Raw genomic sequence first — 22,289 nt, forward strand, 5'->3', positions numbered from 1 at the left:
CTCCTTACTACATCTAAAAATAAAGAATGAAAGTAGTGTCAAAAAACAAACAAACAAAAAAATTATAATCCATTTGTGACCCATTTCAGACTCAGCGTGAGCTCCATTGTTTGGAATAATAAAAAAATAAATTATATTTCCCCTGGCGCGTAAATATCTACAAAGCTTCCATCACTGACAAAGGAGTTTGTTACTATGGGACCGGGAGGAAATTAGGACTCCAGAGCACGGGGTACAGCGCCCAATTCCCTCCAAAAACAAAGTGCTGTTTGTTGTGCCACAGATGTGGATGTGATCCCAGTTCTAATTTTGAGTGTCCCACCCCTGTGTGTTGCGTTGTGGTTTTGAGATGTGTGAAGCCTGCAGCATTAGTGCTGCCTCCCTGCTCATCTCTCTCCAGAAAGTGGAGCATTGTCAACATGTATGTTTTAATAGGATAGCAAAATAAACCTGTTTTCTGGTCAGCAATTACCCATTCTTCTGGCTCGGTGTAAATTAGGAAAAGCTGCAGAAAAGAGGCTTTGTAAAAGCTACAGTGGAATGGGGTGGGGGGTTACGTACATAGGGTCTCAAATGAAGGAGCTGCTTCACTTTTGTTACTGTGACATACTGTATATACAGCCTTGGCTCCACTCAGGCTCTGTTGATTCGCCCACGGCCCACGCACTCCTCCAAATGCTCTTAGCTAGCCACTTTCTATCTTGCAAGTCAGTCCTACTACCAATCTCTTCCCTTTGTGTCTCTCTGCACAGTCTATTCATATATCTCCTTTTTGCTTTTTGAGCTAGTGAAATAGTATATTCTGTGCGTGCTCTGTTGGGTCTAAGGAATTAGCTGCCTGACTGTTTCCATGTGGAGGTTATGTGGTTGGTTGTCGTGACTTGACAAGCCCCCTCCTATCCACTCATAATGAACCACAGAACACAGGAAACTCTTAATGATCTAACTCACCGGACTATTCATACTGGACAATAGGAATATGAAATAATATCACTGTTTAGTTCATTGCTCTCTGGACTTTGAATTCACCATGGATGTGGTATGTTAATTGTATCATGTCCTTTCTTTCTTTATTTATTGCATTGGTGTTGTACAGTGGACCAGTCATGTTCGCTGTCCAAAGAGCCATAGTATTAAGGAGTTATGTAGTTCAACTAGTAATTCAACTACATTTTGTAGTAGCTTGGTTGTAGTTGAACTAAATTCAAATCTAGGTAGTGTTTTCAGTAGTTAATTACTTTTTTGGCAATGTTGCTAACTACTGGAACTACACACTACTTTTTTAGCTCAAATAAAATAAATGATGGCTGAATTCCTTTCTTTTTCGGAATCAGACCTTCCTAATTTTCACATATTAAACATCTTTTTTGTGTTTAATAGGCAAAAGGACCCATTCTGATTTCAGAGGGATCTGTTCTTACAATTTGTAGCTTGGATGTGGTGAACTACTTTTTCAGAGTAGCTTTAGTGAAGTAAACTATATTTTTTATTAAGGGTAGATTTAGTTTTGCTTGTTCCAGTGTGAAGTAATTACTGGTTTGGTAACTATGATTTCAGAGTAGCTTCCCCAACACTGAGTATCACACCTGTGTTTATTGTCATACAGCATTGAAGATGTTAATTGCATTTTAGGCAGGAGCACATCCAAATGCTGCAGGGGGTTAGGTATGGGGGTCGGATGAGTGGAAAGGTGATATGCCCGATGGTTGTGATGCTGTCTGTTGGCTGACATCTTCCTCAGCTTAGAGGTGTTACAGCTAACAAGGAGCAGGTCTGTCTGCTGTCAGCCTGTAGGCCACCCTAGGCTCTGGCCCCAGCCTCAGCCCCCACTGCCTGATGCTCCACACTGTGACAGGACAGACCCCTCCCCCCGACTCCTGGGGCACACACAGGCCCAGATCCACAATGCACCAGGAGCCGTCATGGCGGATGAGGAGTGACGCTTCTGAGGGAAGGAAAAATCCCTCTTTTCCTTAGGTGTAATGAAAGGTCAGGAGGTAGTATCACCGGGAGAATTACTCACCCTGCTGTGTCCCTCCTCGCCAAAGCAACAACAGAACAACACATTTGTGGAGGGGGGATAGGAGAAGAGAAATAGAGATGGGGGTAGGAACAGGTGCAGAGGTTGAAGGAATGGCTAGTTATGTGTGCTGTGGGAGTAATGAGTGTGTGTGGAGGTGGGGCTAGGGACTGTCAGGGAGTGGGGGGGGGGTTGAAGTAATGGGCTGAGGGGAAGGAGGGGGAGGGGGGCTCGTTAAAGACATCTTGCCCTTGCAGCACCTCATCACATTCAGAGTTTTTTTATCCATGCTTCCTGAACTTCCACTGGCTTTTCCGCTCCAGTTGGCTCACGGTGGACAATGTGATCGGAGTGTCCCTGCCTGCGCTGTGTGTTGTGGAATGGAATGAAGAGTGTTCCGGTCTTTAGTCAAGATGTCAATGTTGCATGAGCCTCCTCAAGGTCAACACCCTAATGAGAATCCTCCAAGGACCACGGTAATTATCGAGTAACAATGCAATGCAAGGCCAGAGAGAAAAAAATATAATTATTCTTGGGCACGTAGTAGATAAAGGGTTTCATTGCCTCCTTTCCGGAGAGAGAAATGGCCTGAAAGAGATTCTATTTACCCAAATACTTCTCCAGCCGGCTCCTTCCTATGTGGTCATTGCAAATTGTAATGTCAGATCCCCATTGCCAGTCAATCTCAGGAGTGGGGTTGTTACCTTCACACAAAGGTAACATAATGCTATTTGGCAATTCAGCCTAGCTAGATAGCTTTCCAACAAGCCTGCTAATTTGATTCCACAGATCTCATGAGAGCTGCTATAACCTGTTATTGATGACATGCCACCAGCTTTACGAACAAACTGTATTATTTGAGTAGTGATGTCTGTGTGTGAATGGCACAGAGGGGGAGCTGAGGGCAGCAGAGGATGGAGATTGATCAGTGCTGAGACAGTGGCCGTGCCTCTCGTCGAGAGTTTCAGATTTTTAAGGTCACCCCGGCAGAGCCAAAAGGGCACATCAATTTTAGAGCCCTCGTGATGAACAGAACAACATGTCTTCTCTTCAATCACTCAGCCCCCCTCCACCCCCCATGGAGCAGAGAGAACAGCTTTCATCAACCCATCTGCAAGGAGTTCCTTCTTGATTTGTGTAACGCCTCAGCATGTGCATGATCAGAATAAAAATAAAGACGAAAGGAGACAACTTATGTAAACAGACAAAGCTGAAAGGAGGATTGTTTAATTTTGTCATGGCAATGCCTGCACAGTACTCGCTGCCTGCCTGTGTTAGTAATACAAAAAAAAATGCTATTGAGCTGCATCACCATTCTTTGTTCACACGCTCAGATGTTTCATTATGTTGCTTCTCATCTATAAAAAGGAGGATGTTTTGTTGATTTTACATACAGTAAGAAGATTAATCACATATAGTGCATGGATCCAAATAAATCACACGCTAACAGGGCTCAGTATTGTTCAGTCCTGATATGAGAATGAACACTGACATGTAGGATACAGTCTGAGTGTTGCTGCGAGAGGATGAATTGTCTTTAAGTCGGCATTGGCCTTCTTCTGACCCATCCTCCTTTCAAAGGGGGCTGTGTAGGAAACAGCTAAGCACCCTGACTAGTCATGCCGTGTTGGAAACCAGGACAAGGACAAAAACAATGAGCTGTTCAGCCCGAGACAGCTTCAGGGAACAGCAGTGAGTGGGAGGAGAGTGAAAAGATAACATCACAAAAAAACACAGAGACAAGAAAAGGAGAACAAGGGAGGAGGAGGAGAGAATGGGCAAGCAGGGATCAGGGTGACCCCGTGCCAGCCGCTTGCGAACATGTTCTGCTGAAGCCGGAGAAAGGTCTAAACTAAACTACACCAAGTAGTAATCTCACCACCACAGACACAAATCCTGGGAATCAGTCTTGACGCCAACCGACCCCTCTCCATGGAACAGGGCTACGCTGCTCTCCCAGTCACCCAATCCCACAGCACAGAGGAATGGGATGACTCTGACTCTGAGGAGCCACGCGGTCAAACTGCTCATAAAAGGAGCACCAGCTCCATTCTGACCTGACAGCAGTCAGTGGGATTAAATTGACAGGGCTTATTGTGATGTCCACCTGCCCTCTCATAAAGGCCCCATTAGGTCATTGTAAATAGAGGTAGGAGGGAACACTTAGACAACCACGATCAAAGACCCACTGTCTGTCACACCTGTGATGATGGGCTGGTTTAAAGAGTCAGTAGAAGATTCAAGGGAAATTTCACCACTGCTCTATTTCACTATATATGCCCATTGATATGTTTTTAAAATATTAGATGTGCCATAAAAATTTTGAATTTCCTCACTACACAAAAATAGGAGCATTTCTGCATCTCACCGGTAGAAACGGTCCAGCTACATTTCCTGGTTGTAAGCCAACCACAATATCCAGAATTCCTAGCGATTTCAGGACGTGGGGGACCGCCCCGTGGAGGAGTAGGGTATCCAATTAATGGGTGAAAAATCTAAATGTCTGGTTTTGTAGCCAGCACTTTCAGCCAGAGGTTTTTTAAGCGGAACTAAAGTCTCAACTGATGGGGTTGCCATGTCGTCAAAAATTGAAAAGTGATGCTATTCCAGTGAATTTCCCCTTCACTTCAAAGAGGGGGGCATCTGATCAGCCAACATCAGTGCAGCAGAAAAGAAGGCAAGCTGAGGTAACGTAGGTAACCTTATCTAGCTAACTAGTTAACTACCATCGAACTACATTTGTTTATCTAAACCAAAATCTAGCTAGGTAGCTTTTATAAGCGCTGGCTAGACATTCCAAAGCATAATGATGTAACTAGCCAGCTGCTATCTGGCGATGTTATTTGAAACTTTGCAAGCTAACATTAGCTTCGTTAGGTTACGTTAGCTGGCTAGCTAGCTAACTACCGCAGAGGCTAACGTGACTAGCATTATGGGTTTTATTTAGAGTCCGATCTCATCAACATCTGCAGCGGCATCGACATCAAGCTCAGTGGGGTTGGGATATGCAAACAAGACAAAAATAAGCCCCCCTTACTATTATTATTATTATTGACATTACGGGGGCGGGGGGGGCTGTGGACCCGTTGGATTAAAGCTTTCAGTCTGGAATAAGCTCAAGTTCAACATCATCTGACTTTGAAACAAGCCAGGACAGCCAAAGGTATTTATGAAAGCACAATACCCTCTTGAGAAAACAGAATCACCAATACGCTAAACTGTCTACAAGACAAGTGTCCCTCAAACTTTTTACACCCTTACAGTCAGTTATTTGGCATGAGGCAGAGGGGCTGTTAGTATACTCTTCTAGACTATTTACTCTATTGTTGGCAGTGCTTGTCTACCCAACAGCACAACTGTAGGTGCTCATATACAACTATACATGACTAGATGGTCTACAAGTCAAGCCCCCCTCAACCTTTTCACATCTTTGCTAACAGCCCATCTCAATGCCCCATTATTGACTGTGTGTAACAAAACACATACCAGTCTACTGTACCCTTTTATGTTTACAGATGAACATGGTTCATTGTATGATTACACACCCCCATGATAAGTCTTCATGTCTTTCCAGGGGACTTAGAGTACATACAAAGCTTCTGCAAGAGGTCGAAGCAGTGGGTGGTGAAGAACATTGCCACCGCGCCAAAGCCTGCTAAACCAAATGTCATTACCCAACACAAGAAGAGGTTCACCAGCTGAAGAACATTCAGGACCCTGACTGGAACATTCAGGCAACACAACGTACATATTCAGTGAGACTGATGTTGTAGTATAACACAGAATGCCCAGTATGCTCACAACTGCATTGTGGTATAGATATTTCTAGCTCTTGTACATATGTATATAATGGTGTTATATAATATTTTTGAATGTATTAGATTCAGTGAGTAAACAATTCCAGGTGCATCAGAAACCAATAAAGTGTTGACTTCAACTTCTGGATCAATTCATTGTGATATTCGTGACATGTATTTGGTTAAACTAGCTTCAATCTTCCTGATAAAACAAATCATGCAGGGGGTTGGTGTATCATTTAAACTTTAATTTCTTGCCAAGTAAACATGTTTTAATAAAACAGTAGATTAGTCTGTCGATAAAGCAAATAAGTACCCATGGCTTGTATTCAAGACGTTTATTTGCTCTGGAGACCTAGGTGCATTTACACAGCAGTATGCAGGAACAGTTATGGCAATATATGACATACACTATATACAGTAGAAGAAAAATATACTACTAACGCTTATAATAAATACTACAGTTCTACCAAGGGAATACTTGCATATGGTGTGTTTGGGTGGTGCAGTGAGGTGTTCAGAGTCACTTTGATACAAGGGGAGATTGTTGTTATGGGACCTTTCACATCTCTTGAGAGTCATCAACTTCTTTGTATCCAAGCGATATTGTCTGCAAGAGAAAGATGAAAACGCTATAAGACATTCATGGGCAATCGTTGTGTACTGTCTTTATTCCTACTGTAGCAGCATGGTGTAGAAATATGAGATATCCCACAGACACACATTAGCTAGCTAGATAGATACAACACACAGGTATAGTTACTCCACGACTAGTATGAGTCATAAAGCCAAAGTCATTCCTTTACTCTCCACCATCAGACATTTCTCCAGTTTTGCTCCTAATGAAAGGCACTGAGGCTAGCTCCGTTAGTTTGCTGACTAGCTATAACGTTAGATGACAGTACATTTTAGGTATAGCAAAGACAGTTAGCAAAACATGAATCCATTCATTTTTAGATCAGGCAGCAGGCTCAATCAACAAATGGCGTCATTGGTTGAGCTCTCTGGGCACAAAAATTCAGAAATACAGCTGTAGTGCATAATTATGTCTGAAACACCCTCTCATCACTCATAATTATGTAAGGAGACTGGAAAAACACCCCAAATAGTGTCTAGCGGTGAAGTTTCCCTTTACCATGTGATGTTTCCACCAGGGTTGGGGTCAATTCCACTTCAATGGGAAACATTGGAATTTCAGTTTACTTCCTGAATTGCCTGAATTGAAAGGGAATTGACCCCAACCCTGGTTTACACTGTTCGCTTTAAAGTTCATTCCAAATTCGACCTCGTATCAGCCCTTGTATTGTATTCGCTCAGTTGATTACATTGTATTGGCACTGTCTGTCTAGATGCATAAAAACAGGCTTAACTGTGAGATCATGTGTGTTGTTGTTCCACAGGATCCATTGATAGACCCATCCCATCTTGAGGTTTTCTCTCACCTCATGTTTAAATCCATCTCATTGAGATGTAATGGGAAAGCCATCTACAATCCTTCCTCCTCCCTTGGCCCTTTGTAAACACTTTTGACCTCTACCTCTGGTCCTTTGTTAGTACAGCAGTGCTTCAGGATATACAGTAATTTGCATTTTACAATTGTTAAACAAATACCCAGCCATTGCTCCCTCTTGTACCACCCAACGTGACCCTGCACCCACCATTGGTCTTCTAGGTCACCTAAAGGTAAACCAGGCACACTATAAAACTTACTACAAGAAGGAAGGAATACACTCAAAACCACAAGTGATACTTTAAAGATGGAATTTGCATTAGGGGAAACAGCGCCACTGTTCGCCCCCAGTCCCTTTGTTTTTGTGCAGCATGGTAAAAGCTCTGATGAAAGTCTTGACGACCAAAAGCTTAGCTTATTATTTTAAATAGAAAATTGTGCATTGATCCTGAGTGTGCGAAGACTTCTTTTCATTTCAGTGTTACTCTTTATCAGCTGCACCTCAGCAACTGTCGGGTGTGCAACAGATTCTCTCAAGAGTAACGTCACAAAAAAAAGTTGCGGTACACATTCTGCTGTTCTATCGTGCGTGCAATGATGTCTGCATTCACCTGAAGATAAGACTTTCTGTACAAGACATGCTAACATATGATGGGGGTACCTGGGTTGCCGGTTTGCCTGGGAGGGGGTCCCTAGGCAAGAAAAGGTTGAAGAGGCCTCTGTGCTAAAGTACTGTATTTTCAGTGATCAATGACTGAACACAGATCACTCCTTCATAGTATCATGCAGAGGTGTGGACTCGAGTCACAAATATGATGACTTGCAACTCGACTTTGACTTGAACACCAATGACTGGTGACTTGACTTGGACTTGAGTCTTATGACTCGACCTGACTTGACACCCTCCCCAAGCCCAAATATTAAAAATTATGCTATTTAAAAAAGTGTGCAGTGCATCAACTCTTCATTTAACGCATTACAGTTTGAATCGGACAGCAGCCAATCAAATTGTGCCAGCTGAGAAAAAGTTGTGCGTGGCAGTGCAGAGGAACGTCGGTGGGTGAATTCAGATGGAGCCCTTGGACAGATGATACCCAAAATTATTATTTTCGGAAATAAAGATGACGCTGTATCAACAAAAAACGGATTTTAACTTGCAGAACATGCGGGAAGAAAATTATAGACGGAGGCGCAACAATTTCCAACTTTGTTCGACATTTGAAGCTGCACAAAGAACGGTAAGTCATGGCTAATATAGCCGACAGCTATATATTTTATTACTTTACTGGTGTAGTATGTAGGTGTGTGTGTGTGTGTGTGTGTGTGTGTGTGTGTGTGTGTGTGTGTGTGTGTGTGTGTGTGTGTGTGTGTGTGTGTGTGTGTGTGTGTGTGTGTGTGTGTGTGTGTGTGTGTGTGTATATAAGGTTGGGCAAGCCTACATCGCCCGATTGCGAACCTCGAATGTCGATCACTATTGGGGGGGTGTGTCTTTCTTATGGCTACCCATGTATTTCCATGGAAATATAACGTTTATTTGGAAAGTAATTAATATCTAGATATTTTTAAAAGCATTCATGATCTGCGTAAATGTAATATACTATTACTCTTGTTAAAAATATGAAATTGTATTATATTTGGTGAAGAGCACATTATGACTTGTTTAGGACTCGAAACTCAAAGTTTAGGACTTGAGACTTGACTTGATATCTGACGGTCTTGACTTGAGACTTGACTCGGACTTGCCTGTCTTGACTTGAGACTTGACTCGGACTTGCCTGTCTTGACTTGGGACTTGAGTGCTAAGACTTGAGACTTACTTGTGACTTGTAAAACAATGACTTTGTCCCACCTCTGGTATCATGGATGTACCAGGCACCATTGAACTGAATGCGATGAGTCATTTTATGTGGAGACATTTTGTTTAATTTGTCAAATGGCTCACTGAACCTTTTTGCAGACGGAGGGACAGAGCCGTAAAAAAAACATTGCATTATTGAACAAAGAGGCCGTACATGCGGACCAGGTGCAGGATAGATTGTCTCATGTACATTAGTTGATGATGTCAGCAGTGGAGTGGGAGAGGAGAGGAGATGGGCAGTTGTATGGCACCACGACCTCTGACATTACAGGATTTCGGTGCTATAGTACACTATAGAGAGAGGCCTGTCGTATTGGGTGTGTGGTGTGTTCGACTGGAGATCAATAACAGGCACCGGACGTCGGGACAGGTAGACTCTGGTGTGCTGCAGTGCGCTCTGGGAGTTTCCTCTGGGGAGGAGTAGGTCACAGGGGTGAAGAGCATGGTGGAGCACTGGGCTGCTTGTGTTGTTTAAGATGGGAGGACAGGCGAGGAGAGCGTGGTGTGTTTGTGTTGCAGCTGCTGATGCGTGAAATGGAACTCAGGTAGCCAAGCGGCCCTGAGGCCTTCCCAGTATCTTCCGCCCACTGATTACTTTACTCTATAGATTTTTTTCTCCACTCCTCCAGTGATCTGGGACGAGAGAGAGAGAGAGAACCATGCAGGTCAAATTGATTGACCTGCATGGTCCTGAGGTTCAGAGATTGACAGCAGAACCTTAACATACAATATGCTCCTCTTAGTGTGATAGCTAGCCTTTATGACCAACATCCTGCTTCTACCAGTAGCTCTGTTTCACATTCAAATTATGTTTTCCTAGACAAACTAATTGTGATGCACGTAAAATAGGAAATTACCCATAGGTACACTTTTGAATAGCACATTAAGAATAATTTAAGCACATCTAATACGTTCAATTAGTACTAATATCTTCTTCTCATTTCACGTAATGGTTGTATGCATGGTGTGTGTTTATTATTTCCCATGCTCTTATCAAGGTCTAGTGACCTGACTTAGCTAGACAAATACACCACTGGTCAAAAGTTTTAGAACACCTACTCATTCCAGGGTTTTTCTTTATTTGTGCTATTTTCTACATTGTGGAATAATAAGGAAGACATCAAAACTATGAAATAACATATATGGAATCATGTAGTAACCAAAAAAGTGTTAAACAAATCAAAATATATTTTATATGTCAGATTCTTCAAATAGCCACCATTTGCCTTGATGACAGCTTTGCACACTTGGCATTCTCTCAAACAGCTTCATGAGGTAGTAACCTGGAATGCATTTCAATTAACCTGTTGGGGATGGGGGCGCTGTTTAGACTATTTATGCTAATTTGGCTAATTTTTTAAACGGCTTCCCACAAAATCCTTGATCGTACAATATGCATATTATTATTATTATTGGATAGAAAACAGTCTATAGTTTCTATAGGAGTTGAAATTTTGTCTCTAAGTGGAACAGAGCCCATTCTACAGCAATTTCCCTGACATGGAGTCAGATTTGAGAAATGTTGGCCACTCTTCTGAAGTCAGTTAAAAGGGCACTGTCGTTGCTATGACTATACGGACACTTCTTACGTCTTCCCCTGGATGCCTTTACGTGATGACGATTCCAACGGGGTCGATTGCGCGTTCACAGGCCCTACAAATGAAAAAACCCTGAAGCTAGTCATTCTTTGGGAGCTGCGTCATGAGCCTAGAGGACACCGGCGCGCACCTGTTCCAAGCGTTAGTTTAGCCTGTTATATTTCTCCGGTCATCTTTTCACTCGTTATAGGAGTTAAAAACATCATAAGGTAGTTAATTTAAAGCGTTTTATAGCAATTTATATCCGTTTAGTGCGATTTTGGGACATTTATTTTTGCAACGATGTGAAAAGTTGGGCACGCTTTTCAGTTCATCCCGAACGCAGTTGACATTTCCACATGGCAAGAGGACAGCTTTCCACCAAAAGACGATTTCTCCCAAGAAAGGATCCTTTGCCCAAGATACTGATGGAAGAACAGCTCAAGGTAGGACATTTTTATTATGATAAATCGTGTTTCTGTCGAAACATTTTAGTGGCTTAGGACGCCATGTTTTTTGACGTAGCTTCGCTTGGCGCAAACTGTATTGAAAAGTAAGGATAAATTAAAAAATGTAATAACGCAATTGTATTAAGAATTAAATTGTCTATCAATCCCTGTCCACCCTATATTTTTTAGTCACGTTTATGAGTATTTATGTATAAGAGTAGATCACTGTCTAAGTGGCGCAAGGACTTTTTCTTTACCAGCTTGTCTACATTTCACATTGTCTAACCATGATTTTGGTGGCTAAATATAAACATTTTCGATCAAACTGTATATGCATGTTGTAATGTGATGTTACAGGAGTGTCATCGGAAGAATTCTGAGAAGGTTAGTGAAAAAATTAATATCTTTTGGCGATGTTGACTTTTATCGCTCACTTTGGCTAGAATCAATGCTGGGCTGCTAATTGCTATGTGCTAAGCTAATATAACGATTTATTGTGTTTTCGCTGTAAGACACTTAGAAAATCTGAAATATTGTCTGTATTCACAGGATCTGTGTCTTTCGATTCGTGTATGCTGTGTATTTTTACGAAATGTTTGATGATTAGTAGTTAGGTAAACACGTTGCTCATTGTAATTATTCTAGTCCATTTGTGATGGTGGGTGCAATTGTAAACTATGCCATCTACCTGAAATATGCACTTTTTTCTAACAAAACCTATCCCATACCATAAATATGTTATCAGACTGTCATCTAATGAGTTTTTTTGTTGGTTAGGGGCTATAAATATCTTAGTTTAGCCGAATTGGTGATGGCTACTGGTGTTGGTGGACAAATAAAAGATGGTGGATTATGCTAATGTGTTTTTAGGTAATAGATGTACATCTTTACATATTGTGTCTTCCCTGTAAAACATTTTAAAAATCGGAAATGTTGACTGGATTCACAAGATCTGTGTCTTTCATTAGCTGTATTGGACTTTAATGTGTGAAAGTTAAATATTTTAAAAAAATATTTTTTTTGAATTTCGCGGCACTGGTTTTTCAGTGGGGGGGGGGGGGTGTGCCGCTAGCGCCACGCTGATCCTAGACAGGTTAACAGGTGTGCCTTCGTAAAAGTTTATTTGTGGAATTTATTTTCTTCTTAATGTGTTTGAGCCAATCAGTTGTGTTGTGACAAGATAGGGGGTATACAGAAGATAGCCCTATTTGGTACAAGACCAAGTCCATATTATGTCAAGAACAGCTCAAATAAGCAAAGAGAAACGACAGTCCATCATTACTTTAAAAGACATGAAAGTCAGTCAATATGGAACATTTCAAGAAGTTTATTCAAGTGCAGTCGCAAAAACCATCAAGCGCTATGATGAAACTGGCTCGCATGAGGACCGCCACAGGAATGTAAGACCGAGAGTTACCTCTGTTGCATAGGGATAAGTTCATGCCAGTTACCAGCCTCAGATATTATAGCCCAAATAAATGCTTCACAGAGTTCAATTAACGGACCCATCTCAACATCAACTGTTCTGTAAGGGCTGTTGTCCTCCTCTTCCTCAGATGAGGAGAGGAGAGAAGGATCAGTGGACCAATACGCAGCAGTAGGGAAATAAGCCATCTCTTTATTTGAAACGACGGCAACACGAAAACAAAACACTTACAAAATTACAAAACAAGAAACGGTGTAGACAGACCTAGACGACGAACTTACATGAAACAAGAAGAACGCACGAATAGAGAAAACAGGCTACACAAAAACAACGATGAACAAAACAAACCGAAAACAGTCCCGTGTGGTGCAACGACATACACAAACACGGAAGACAATCACCCACAACGAACACTGTGACAACGCCTACCTAAATATGACTCTTAATTAGAGGAACGCCAAACACCTGCCTCTAATTAAGAGCCATACCAGGCAACCCAAAACCAACACAGAAACAGAAAACATAGAATGCCCACCCAACCTCACGTCCTGACCAACTAACACACATAACAACTAACATAAATAGGTCAGGAACGTGACATTACCCCCCCCCCCCATAAGGTGCGAACTCCGGGCGCACCAGCACAAAGTCTAGGGGAGGGTCTGGGTGGGCATCTAACCACGGTGGTGGCTCAGGCTCCAGGCGAGGTCCCCACCCCACCATAATCCATCCTAGCTTCCATCTCCCTCTAAGAATGTCCACCCTCCTTTTACCCCCACAAAATCTTCTTAGTAACATCACTGATAGGGACAGCACCGGGACAGAGAGATAGATCAAGACAGAGGGATAGATAAGAATATAGAGGTAGATCAAGATAGAGAGGGAGATAATGATAGAGGGGCAACTCCGGACTGAAAGGCAGCTCCGGACAGAGAGACAGCTCTGGACTGATGGGCAGTTCTGGGTATATAGCCCTTTCTGGCTGAAGGGCAGCTCATGGCTGACTGACGAATCTGGACGCTCATGGCAGGCTGACGGCTCTCGACGCTCATGGCAGGCTGACGGCTCTCGACGCTCATGGCAGGCTGACGGCTCTCGACGCTCATGGCAGGCTGACGGCTCTTGACGCTCATGGCTGGCTGACGGCTCTCGACGCTCATGGCAGGCTGACGGCTCTCGACGCTCATGGCAGGCTGACGGCTCTCGACGCTCATGGCAGGCTGACGGCTCTCGACGCTCATGGCTGGCTGACGGCTCTCGACGCTCATGGCTGGCTGACGGCTCTCGACGCTCATGGCTGGCTGACGGCTCTCGACACTCATGGCTCTCTGACGGCTCTGGCTGCTCATGGCTCGCTGGCGGCTCTGGCAGATCCTGTCTGGTTGGCGGCTCTGGCAGATCCTGTCTGGTTGGCGGCTCTGGCAGATCCTGTCTGGTTGGCGGCTCTGGCAGATCCTGTCTGGTTGGCGGCTCTGGCAGATCCTGTCTGACGGGCGGCTCTGGCAGATCCTGTCTGGCGGGCGGCTCTAGCGGCTCCTGTCTGGCGGGCGGCTCTAGCGGCTCCTGTCTGGCGGACGGCTCTGTAGGCTCATGGCAGACGGGCGGCTTTGCAGGCTCATGGCAGACGGGCGGCTTTGCAGGCTCATTGCAGACGGATGGCTCAGACGGCGCTGGGGAGACGGATGGCTCAGATGGCGCTGGGGAGACGGATGGCTCAGATGGCGCTGGGGAGACGGATGGCGCAGATGGCGCTGGGGAGACAGATGGCTCAGATGGCGCTGGGGAGACGGATGGCTCTGGCCGGATAAGGCGCACTGTAGACCTAGTGCGTGGTGCCGGAACTGGAGGCACCGGGCTAAGGATAAGCACCTTCCTACTAGTGCGGGGAGCAGGGACAGGGCACACTGTACTCTCAAAGCCCACTCTATACCTGATGCGAGGTACCGGCACTGGTGACACCGGGCTGAGGACAAGCACATCAGGATTAGTAGAGGGAGAAGATACAGTGTGTACAGGGCTCTGGAGACGCACAGGAGGCTTAGTGCGTGGTGCCGGAACTGGAGGCACCGAACTGGATACACGCACTACAGAGAGAGTGCGTGGAGGAGGAACAGGGCTCAGGAGACGCACTGGTAGCCTAGTGCGTAGTGTAGGCACTGTAGGTACTAGGCTGGGGCGGGGAGGTGGCGCCGGAAATACCGGACCGTGGAGGCGTACTGGCACTCTTGAGCATTGAGCCTGCCCAACCTTACCTGGTTGAATGCTCCCGGTCGCCCGACCAGTGCGGGGAGGTGGAATAACCCGCACTGGCCTGTGTAGGCGAACCGGGGAAACCATGCGTAAGGCAGGTGCCATGTATGCCGGCCCGAGGAGACGCACTGGAGACCAGACGCGTTGAGCCGGCCTCATGACACCTGGCTCAATACCCAATCTAGCCCTACCAGTGCGGGGAGGTGGAATAACCCGCACTGGGCTATGCACTCATACAGGAGACACCGTGCGCTCTACTGCGTAACACGGCGCCTGCCCGTACTCCCGCTCTCCACGGTAAGCAGGTCTCCTACCTGCCCTTGGCCCACCACCTCTTAGCCCCCTCCCCAAGAAATTTTTGGGTGTTACTCACGGGCTTTTTGGGCTTCCGTGCTAGATGCGTTCCCTCATAACTCCGGTTCCTCTCTCCGGTAGCCTCTGCTCTCCTCAGTGCCTCCAGCTGTTCCCATGGACGGTGATTTACTTTAGCCCATGGTCCTTCTCCGTTAAATACTTGCTCCCAACTCCATAAGTCCTGTATACCTCCCCGTTGCTCCAAATTACGCTGCTTGGTTCTGGAGATTTGGTGGGTGATTCTGTAAGGGCTGTTGTCCTCCTCTTCCTCAGATGAGGAGAGGAGAGAAGGATCAGTGGACCAATACGCAGCAGTAGGGAAATAAGCCATCTCTTTATTTGAAACGACGGCAACACGAAAACAAAACACTTACAAAATTACAAAACAAGAAACGGTGTAGACAGACCTAGACGACGAACTTACATGAAACAAGAAGAACGCACGAATAGAGAAAACAGGCTACACAAAAACAACGATGAACAAAACAAACCGAAAACAGTCCCGTGTGGTGCAACGACATACACAAACACGGAAGACAATCACCCACAACGAACACTGTGACAACGCCTACCTAAATATGACTCTTAATTAGAGGTACGCCAAACACCTGCCTCTAATTAAGAGCCATACCAGGCAACCCAAAACCAACACAGAAACAGAAAACATAGAATGCCCACCCAACCTCACGTCCTGACCAACTAACACACATAACAACTAACATAAATAGGTCAGGAACGTGACATGTTCAGAGGAGACTATGTGAATCAGGGCTTCATGGTAGAATTGCTGCAAAGAAACCACTACTAAAGGACACCAATAATAAAAAGAGACTTGCTTGGGCCAAGAAACACGAGCAATGGACATTAGACCGGTGGAAATTTGTCCTAGGAGTCCAAATGTGTCCTTGGAGTCCAAATTTGGAGATCAAATTGAAGATTTTTGGTTTCAACCACCGTGTATTTGTGAGACGCTATGTGGGTGAACGGATGATCTCTGCATGTGTGTTTACCACAGTAAAGCATGGAGGAGGAGGTGTTATGGTGTAGGTTGCTTTGCAGGTGACATGGTCTGTGATTTATTTAGAATTCAAGGAAAACTTAACCAGCATGGCTACAGCAACATTCTGCAGTGATACGCCATCCCATCTGGTTTGGGCTTAGTGGGACTATCATTTGTTTTTACTCATTTGCATTTTACCAATATTTGTATCATTTGTAGTTTACCAATAACGAGAGTGATGGAGTTCTGCATCAGATGACCTGACCTCCACAATTCCCCAACCTCAACCCGAATGAGATGGTTTGGGATGAGTCGGACCGAAAGAGTCAAGAAAAAGCAGCCAACAAGTGCTGAGCATATGTCGGAACACCTTCAAGACTGTTGGAAAAGCATTCCAGGTGAAGCTGGTTGAGAGTGTGCAAAGCTGTCGTCAAGGCAAAGGGTGGCTATTTGAAGAATCTCAAATATAAAATATATTTTTATTTGTTTAACACTTTTTTGGTTACTACATGATTCCATATGTGTTTTTTCATAGTGTTGATGTCTTCACTATTATTCCGCAATGTAGAAAATGTTAAAAATAAAGACAAATCCTTGAATGAGTAGGAGTCAAATAAAATACATGCATTATACAATATATACAGTACGCCTAAAATGCATGTCAGAACCTATAGTGGTATGTGAATGCCAACACTCACCTAAGTGTCAGTGATATTGTAGTTATATTATAGAATAGAAAATCATGTCTTCACTTTTCCATAGAGCTTCCATAGTACGATATTGTTTCGGCATATGGTATGTGGACAATACACCAAGTGAACTTCTCACCATTGACTAATAGCACCCACAGCCTTACAATTAAATCCCATTATATGGACAGAGTAGGATAAATAGTAGATATGTTGTTCAGCGTTAAAGAGAAACATCTCAACTTAGGCAGGCAGGGTGAGAATAATCCGATCCCATGCGTTGGCCATGCAGGTGATAGATAAGGTCAAACACAATAGTATTATTGGGCCATCATTAGGGCAGGAACCCTGTGAAGGCCACTGTCGTAATTAAGACCTGGGACCTGCGCTTAACACTGGCACACTCTGGGTCTGGAGAGTGATAAGTGCTTGATCCTGATCAATAAGACGCACGTCACTGTTGCCACTCGCAAAATCAATATTGTTTTATTTGTTGTTACAATAGGCTTGTCTGGTTGCAAATAATGTTGGAGTCGCAGAGCTACTTTGGAAGTGGAACCCATACCCTAGAGGTCTGCCCCAGTCCGCTTTAATGAAGAGGTCAGTGATTGTCTGCACTAGTGTCCTTTCTCTAGCCCACTGCTGAGGTACAGGTGAGCTCTCTCTAGTCTCTCCAGCCTCACCAGCCCCACTATACTGCAGGGGTTACCCAGAAGAGAGAGTAGTGAGGGCATATGACTGGTCTACAGACTACAGACAAAAATGCTCAGCATCCTTCCTCTGCGTTGGCTTGACCAGACATGTAATTATTCATCTTCAAAATGATGCAATAGTAGGGCTATGCGTGCATACTCATAGTTATCATACTTGTTTTACATGTAGTACCAGACATCTTTGTTCTAATGTCAGCCAGGGTCAAGTGAAGTGTGACCACTATTTCTATAAGCATTTTTATAGCTATGAACAGTAGGCTACTTACTGTACTGTAGTACTTAACATCTACTGTAGCAGTGTTAATTCTCCCAGACACCAAGAAAGTCTTTAATATAATTGCCACTATTGTCTTCATTAATCATCTTCAAATGTTCTATGCAAGCGTTGGTGGCTTGAGTTCATCTGGATTTAGCAAACATGATGTCCAGTATTAAGAGCCTAATTGTAGTGCTAGAGAAATGATTGTGGGAGGAACAATGACTTACAGATAGAAATCAACAGATTTATGGATGGCGGGCAGTTGCGATAATAGACGGAAGGTCAAGAATAGAAGGTCGTTATAGACTCTCCAAACGTATTGGTTTCATGAGAATGTACTGTGTCTTTCTGCAGTGTGATCATACAGTTGATCATGATAATGTTCCTCTTGCTAATGCAGATCTCACCTCGATTCTAGTCTTACCGTCTCCAAATAGCATAGAAAGTAACATAGAACGGTATGGGTATTTTGCAGTGTCAATTTTTTATGCTATTTCATCTCATTTACGTTTCACAGCACAATGCCTTTAATCTGATAAAAATGTGTGATGCAATTTTATGGAAATATTTTGTGTCACGTTCTGACCTTAGTTCCTTTTTTATGTCTTTATTTTAGTTTAGTCAGAGTGTGAGTTGGGGTGGGCATTCTGTGTTGTTTTTTTATGTTTTGTTTTGTTGTTCTATTTCTATGTGTTTGGCCTAGTATGGTTCTCAATCAGAGGCAGGTGTCAGTCGTTGACTCTGATTGGGAGCCATATTTAGGTAGCCTGTTTTCCTTTGTGTTTTGTGGGTGGTTGTTTCCTGTGTCTGTACCATACGGGACTGTTTCGATTTTCGTTTGTTCATTCACTTTGTTATTTTGTAGTGTTCAGTTTTATATATTAAAATGGACACTTACCACGCTGCACATTGGTCCGATATCGCTTACTCCTCGTCAAAAGAAGAGGAAAGTCGTTACAATTAGTTATGTTATTTATGTTTAAAGATTAAACCATACTAATGCATTTTGTCAAATATTGCAGAATGATTATGTTGAAGTTATCTCATGTAGGTTTCTGTATCCCCCTGAACCCCCTTTCAGACAAAGTGTTAACCATATATGGCTGTAAACATTACCTTTGTCTGACCTCATCAAGCAAATTAGTCCAGTCAGTCAGAGGACAAACAGGAGACACACAGCAGCACACAGCCTGCTACCCGCATCTGTCTGTGATCCCCTAACCAAACACACACACACACGCACACACACACACACACAAACCCACCCTCCATTATCACTGGGCTTTCATACAATAAAATCAATAATGTAGCACATAAGACACAAACGCCTCAAAAGATTTAAAACCTCCATTACCTCCACCTCCATCCTCACAATCTGCACCAACAACATTACGACACTGTGCCACAAAATATTTGCGACCCCAAACCATAATCCATTTCACCATTCCCCCATAATTCACCTGGACTCGCTCCTGCGCTTCATCCTGGCCAAATGGCAGGGCTAATAAGGCTCGATAGCTCTCCTTGATTATTATCAGTGACTGCTCGGTCAGGAACCAGCACCCCTCTGCTGGCCCTGTGTGCGTGGGATGCTGAGGCCCCTTGGCCCTGTGGCAGAGCAGCCTCACCCCTCTGACACACACACCACCACACAGGAGAGGAGAGCAGAGAGTTGAAGGGGCTGAGCTAGTGTGGGTAATTCCTCCTGCCCACAGCCGCACCCCAGCGCCATGGCTCAGCCGCACCTCCAAGGCCCCAAGGCTGTTCTGTCTGTTCAGCATCTCCCTTTAACCTTCATCTGGGAAACAATAAAACAAGAACAGAGAGGAGGGGAGGGAGGGGAGAAAGGTGTGTGTGTGCGTGCGTGCGTATCTGGTGTGTGTGAGATAGAGAGAGATGCTGGGGACATTTAACACATCTCCTTAAGCCAATGTATCCTTTATTATCTTTGGCAGCCCTTATTGGTCCTGCTAATCAAGTGAAAGGGAGTAGCACTGTGTCAGGGGCTAACACACTGCGTGTGACAAATATATTATTAACTGGAGGGAGACGGGCGACCTTGCCAGTGTCACCTGAGGACCCTGCCGGCACTCGCTCTGCCATCAGGAAACGACCTTCATATTAAATCCCTGAAGAGGTCAATAAACTAAATAATTCACAAAGGTTATTCGCTTTGCGCTGAAATCTGGTTTTAAAAAAAGAACGAAGAGACGGGGAGAAAGAAGACAGCAAATCTTTTAACTCCTCAGTGGCCAAACGAGGGCTGGGTGTGTGTCCTTGTCAGAGTGCAGTCTCTTTATCATTGGGGGGTTTATATGAGCGTGTTAGAGGACGATGTAAATCCTGAATCTCTCTCTATTTCCTCACCGCTGTCACTCCGCAATCGATCCGTCATCCTGTGTCTGTTTCAGTGTCAGCATGTGTGTTTTTGTGTGTGTGTGTGAGAGAGAGGACCAGAGCCTTCACAATAGGACCAGAGCAGGCGGTGTGCTTTTGAAAACTGTTATGAAGCTTTTTTCCCCTTTCAATTTATGACAAGAGATACCGATCTGAGGCATTCTATGTACTTCTCAAAAGGCAGTTTCAAAATCATTATGGACATTTACAGTTTTCATTACACCAGACATAATGCTGTCACTAAATTATCACATCTATTCAATCCTTAAGAGTCTATTGATGCACCGATGCGTCAATCTAAGTAACATACTAAAAACATCCCCATCAATATCTGTCAGTTTAAGTTAGAGATATCAGTTTTGCATGGCTTCCGCATCTGCAGTGGAAGGTGGCTGAGCTACAGAGGTGTTTCTCAGACCTTGAAACATCCCGAAAATTGGTCTTCTTACGAAAACATCTGTAGCGTCTGAACTGTGTGGACTACAAAATATTATGGAAAGGGGAGACTCTCAGAAACACAATGGTCTTCTCCATTTTGCTCTACGACTCCCACAAGTGTCACGGGACTCGTCTGAGGGTAACCCATACAAACGAATAGAAGTATGGAGGTAGTTTTGTGCTTTCTTATATCTCCTAGATAAAGGACAGACTCTTCTAACTATGATTTCTTGTGATTTATTTTTTACCATTCATGAATTTGTGTTATTCAATGCATTTCTATGGGCTATAGTAAGTAGCAAAGGACAAATGAAATATTTTAACAAATCATTTTTAAATATTTTTTTTTTATATATACCTAAAGGGGTCCTAAAATTCCAAATCAAATAACTCAATTATCCAGGGTATAAACATCTTAAAACAATTCCATATTCTTAGACTTTTAGACGTTAATGAATTATGATGACTTATCTCTCCATTACCATTTCAAAGCGGTGGTTGTATCCTGTTTGTGATCATCCACACAGGCTATTCCTGTGTGCAGGAGGTATAGCCATCACGGTTAAAGGTCAGGGTTAGAAAAAGAAAACTGGGAACCAAGCCAGTCATTTATTCTGAGATAAAGTCATTCACACTTTAGTCGTTTACCAGATGCTCTTATCCAGAGCGACTTACAGTAGTAGCAAGTAGGGTTAAGTGCCTTGCTCAAGGGCATATCAACAGATTTTTCACCTAGTCGCTCAAGGATTCAAACCAGCAACCTTTCAGTTACTGGCACAACGTGCTTAACTGCTATGCAACCTGCCACCCTCATTGATGTCAATCCCCAATTACTGTAAATCTGTCTGGACATTTAACCGATCGCTGGGGCTGTGCATATACTCACTATTTCAAAAGTAAAGGTTTTGGTCATCAACACAGCAAGGTCAGTAATAGATCTTTGTTCACTTTTATGATGTTCTGTCCTGCCCTGTAAAGTCCTCACACATATTCTCTATGCATGGGCCATATTAATTTATTTAAATGTCTCTTTACTATATTTATGTATTATATTGTATGCATTATATATTTATGGGATTTCTTACTGTATCTATAGGTTGTTTATCTTCTGTATCATTGTGTTCTAATCCTCTCGCTCCAGTAGGTGTTAGTAATATTCTAGTGCTTAACCATGTGACTTGTTTACCCCGGTTAACCCCTAACACTTGATCAAATCCTCTCATACTATATAGAAGATATTATGTTTGTCAATCTTGTTGTTTTCCTCAGCTCTCATTTATTCACTGGTATTATTGATTGAGCAGTAGAAACTACAGCAGTACAGTAGGTTAGATTAGTAGGGGCTGACAATGCTGTCCAGATGGTAGTCGAGGTGAATCACAGGACACTGGTAGTTGCCTGGCTGTTGTTGGCTTACCCTTGAGCAAGGAGATCCTAACAGTTGGTTAACAGTGCACAGGGTGGATAGGACCAACACACAACACAACACACTGTCTTGAGAGATGACTTGCAGTATGTTAAAGCAAATAGTGCAATGTAAACCAATTTCCCAAACATCTCGTCGGTGGTGATTTAGCAGGACTTATTTTCCCATAAACAAAAAAATATGTCA

At 43.6% G+C, this 22,289-nt stretch overlaps 1 long non-coding RNA gene across 1 annotated transcript; it reads left to right on the top strand.

The window, feature by feature from the left end:
• The first annotated feature begins 4,228 nt into the window (after window positions 1–4,228).
• On the top strand, window positions 4,229–5,957 carry LOC129817483 (uncharacterized). Its single transcript, XR_008753709.1, has 2 exons — window positions 4,229–5,183; window positions 5,595–5,957. It is a non-coding gene; the product is annotated as an uncharacterized LOC129817483 (long non-coding RNA).
• Window positions 5,958–22,289: the final 16,332 nt, after the last annotated feature.

Source organism: Salvelinus fontinalis, chromosome 2, assembly GCF_029448725.1.
Source record: "Salvelinus fontinalis isolate EN_2023a chromosome 2, ASM2944872v1, whole genome shotgun sequence".
NCBI classification, from domain to species: domain Eukaryota; kingdom Metazoa; phylum Chordata; class Actinopteri; order Salmoniformes; family Salmonidae; genus Salvelinus; species Salvelinus fontinalis.